Source organism: Lichenostomus cassidix, chromosome 3, assembly GCF_008360975.1.
Source record: "Lichenostomus cassidix isolate B80296 chromosome 3, HeHo_3.0, whole genome shotgun sequence".
NCBI classification, from domain to species: domain Eukaryota; kingdom Metazoa; phylum Chordata; class Aves; order Passeriformes; family Meliphagidae; genus Lichenostomus; species Lichenostomus cassidix.
In genome coordinates this window covers 111,371,640-111,375,619 of record NC_139483.1, presented here as the reverse complement: position 1 = coordinate 111,375,619, position 3,980 = coordinate 111,371,640, and the positions used below count along the sequence as shown (strand labels likewise).

Sequence of the window (3,980 nt, the reverse complement as noted above, 5' to 3'; positions counted from 1 at the left end):
ACTGAGTGGTTTGGGCAACTAGGGGTTAAAATATTTGGGGGAAAATATGAAAAATTAGAGAAAAACTGATTTTTTGGGTTCTTTGGGGTTAAAATATTTGGGGAAAAATGTGAAAAAGAGAGAAAAACTGATTTTTTAGGTTCTTTGGGGTTCAAATACTGAGGGAAAAACACTAAAAATGAGAGAAAAACTGATTTTTAGGTTCTTTGGGGTTCAAATGTTTGGGGGAAAAACATGAAAAATGAAAGAAAACTGATTTTTTAGGTTCCTTGGGGTTCAAATATTGGGGGAAAAATGTGAAAAATGAGAGAAAACTGAGTGGTTTGGGCAACTAGGGGTTAAAATATTGGGGTAAATTATGAAAAATTAGAGAAAAACTGATTTTTTGGGTTCTTTTGGGGTAAAATATTGGGGGGAAATGTGAGAAAAGAGAAGGAAATGTAAAAGTGTGAAATAAGAGAGAAAAACTGATTTTTTAGGTTCTTTGGGGTTCAAATATTGGGGGAAAAACGTGAAAAATGAGAGAAAAACTGATTTTTTAGGTTCTTTGGGTTAAAATATTTGGGGGAAAAACATGAAAAATGAGAGAAAACTGAGTGGTTTGGGCAACTAGGGGTTAAAATATTTGGGGTGAAAATGTGAAAAAATGAGAGAAAAACTGATTTTTGGGTTCTTTGGGGTTCAAATATTGGGATAAAAATGTGAAAAATGAGAGAAAAAAATGGTTTTTTAGGTTCTTTGGGGTTAAAATATTGGGGAAAAACATGAGAAAAGAGAAGGAAATGTAAAAATGAGAAAAAATGAGAGAAAAACTGATTTTTTTAGGCTCTTTAGGGTTAAAATATTTGGGGGAAAAACATGAGAAAAGAGAAGAAAATGTAAAAATGTGAAATAAGAGAGAAAAACTGATTTTTAGGTTCTTTGGGGTTAAAATATTGGGGGAAAATGTGAAAAAAGAGAAGAAAATGTAAAAATGTGAAATAAGACAGAAAAACTGATTTTTAGGTCCTTTGGGGTTAAAATATTGGGGGAAAAACACTAAAAAAGAGAGAAAAACTGGTTTTTTAGGTTCTTTGGGGTTACAATAGTGGGGTGAAAATGTGAAAAAATAGAGAAAAACTGATTTTTTAGGTTCTTTGAGGTTCAAATATTGGGGGAAAATGTGAAAAATGAGTGAAAAACTGATTTTTTAGGTTCCTTGGGGTTCAAATATTGATGGAAAAACATGAAAAATGAGAGAAAAAGTGATTTTTTAGGCTCTTTGGGGTTCAGATATTGGGAGAAAAATGTGAAAAAATAGAGAAAAAGTGATTTTTTAGGTTCTTTGGGGTTCAAATATTGGGGGAAAATCATGAAATAAGAGAGAAAAACTGAATTTTCGGGTTTTTATCTCAGAATGGATTAATCTCTGAGCTGAGCTAATTCTGCTCTTTTTGGGGTTATTTTTTCAGATTTTTTGGGTATCACAGTCATTCCTGGGGGTTAAAACACAATAAAACCATCAGGAAATGGAAGAAAATATTATATTTTCGGATTTTTTCCCCCAAAATTCGACCAGAAACCCCCCAGTGGGTTTTAAATCCCAATTCCCCCAGCAGGAGGGAGGAAAATTCTCATTTTTCTGATATCTCAGGGGATGAAAAAAAATAAATTTATAAATAAATCTCATTTGTTTCTGAGCTGGCAGAGAAATTCTCACTTTATCAAAGTGGGAAAAGTGTGATTTTGGTCAAGAAATGGAATTATTTTCAATGATTTTCGAGGGTTTGAAAGCTCAGAAACCAAACTGCTCCTGAGTGGAGTAACTGAGAAAAAAAACAGAGAAAATTTAGGATAAAAAATGTTGGGATAGGGAAGGAATGAAGTGTAATAATTGGGATAATAATTGGAAAAATTGGAATAAAAATTGGAATAAAAATTGGAATGATAATTGGAATGATTGGGATAAAAATTGGAATAAGAATTGGAATAAAAATTGGAATAATTGGAATAAGAATTGGAATAAGAATTGGAATAAAAATTGGAATAATTGGAATAAGAATTGGAATAATTGGAATAAGAATTGGAATGATAATTGGAATAATTGGAATAAGAATTGGAATAAGAATTGGAATAATTGGAATAATAATTGGAATAAGAATTGGAATAAAAATTGGAATAATTGGAATAATAATTGGAATAATTGGAAGAGGAATTGGAATAAAAATTGGAATTATGGGAATAATTTTAATAGTAATTGGAAGAATTGGAATAATAATTGGAATAAAAATTGGAATAATAATTGGAAGAATTGGAATAAGAATTGGAATAAAAATTGGAAGAATTGGAATAAAAATTGGAATAATAATTGGAATAATAATTGGAATAGTAATTGGAATAAAAATTGGAATAATTGGAAGAATAATTGGAATAAGAATTGGAATAATAGGAATAAGAATTGAAATAAAAATTGGAATAATAATTAGAATAAAAATTGGAATAATTGGAATAATAATTGGAAGAATAGTTGGAATAAGAATTGGAATAAGAATTGGAAGAATAATTGGAATGATTGGAATTTGGGCTTTCAGAATATTCCTGATTTTGGGGTTTATTCATGGAATATCCCCAATTTTGGGTTGATTTTGGGTTGATTTTGGGTTTATCCACGGAATATCCCCAATTTTGGGTTGATTTTGGGTTGATTTTGGATCTATTTTGAGTTTATTCACAGGATATCTTCAGTTTTGGGGTTGATTTTGGGTGGATTTTGGGTTTATCCACAGAATATTCCCAATTTAGGGTTGATTTTGGGTTTATTTTGGTTTTATTTTGGATTTATTTTGGGGTTTATCCACAGAATATCCCTGATTTTGGGTTGATTTTGGGTTTATCCATGGAATATTCCCTGATTTTGGGTTGATTTTGGATTTATTTTGGATTTATTCATTTATTTTGGATTTATTCATCTCATTTTTTTTTCCTGAGTTTCTGCAGGAGAGCTGGAGAAGGATTTTGGGGATTTTTGGGATTCTTTGGGGATTTTTTGGGAATTTTTTTCCTGAGTTTCTCCAGGAGAGCTGGAGAAGGATTTTTGGGATTTTTGGGATTTTTTGTGGATTTTTTTTGATTTTTGGGAATTTTTGGGAATTTTTGGGATTTTTTCCCTGAGTTTCTCCAAGAGAGCTGGAGAAGGATTTTGGGGATTTTTTTGGATTTTGTGGATTTTTGGGATTTTTTGGGAATTTTTGGGAATTTTCCCCTGAGTTTCTCTGGGAGAGCTTGAGAAGGATTTTTGGGAAATTTTTGGGATTTTTTCCCTGAGTTTCTCCCAGAGAACTGGAGAAGGACTTTTGGGATTTTTTTGGATTTTTTGGGAATTTTTGGGAATTTTTCCTGAGTTTCTCCAAGAGAGCTGGAAAAGGATTTTTGGGATTTTTTGGGAATTTTTGGGAATTTTAGGGATTTTTAGGGAATTTTTGGGGATTTTTGGGATTTTTTCCTGAGTTTCTCCAAGAGAGCTGGAGAAGGACTTTTGGGATTTTTTTGGGAAATTTTTGCGATTTTTTTCCTGAGTTTCTCCAGGAGAGCTGGAGAAGGATTTTGGGGATTTTTTGGGATTTTTTGTGGAGTTTTTGGGATTTTTTGGGATTTTTTTGTGGATTTTTTCCTGAGTTTCTCCAAGAGAGCTGGAGAAAGATTTTTGGGATTTTTTGGGGATTTTTGGGAATTTTTTGGGGATTTTTTGGGAATTTTTGGGATTTTTTTTTTAATTTTTGGGAATTTTTTTGGAATTTTTGGGAATTTTTCCTGAGTTTCCCCTGGAGAGCTGGAGAAGGATTTTTGGGAATTTTTGTGGATTTTTTGTGGATTTTTTGGGATTTTTTGTGAATTTTGGGGATTTTTTCCACCGAATTTTTCCGAATTTTCCCAAATAATTCAAATTCCTGATCTTCCAAGGTTTGGGCAGAAAAAAAGTGAAATAATTATTGAATTCCAGA

General features: G+C 31.6%; 1 long non-coding RNA gene across 1 annotated transcript in view; it reads left to right on the top strand.

Moving 5' to 3' along the window:
* Positions 1-127, top strand: part of LOC146440501 (uncharacterized) — an 857-nt gene extending 730 nt beyond the window's left edge. Inside the window, exon 2 of the long non-coding RNA XR_014851422.1 lies at positions 1-127. This exon is cut by the window's left edge and continues 49 nt beyond it. This is a non-coding gene — a long non-coding RNA (uncharacterized LOC146440501).
* The last annotated feature ends 3,853 nt before the right edge of the window (positions 128-3,980 follow it).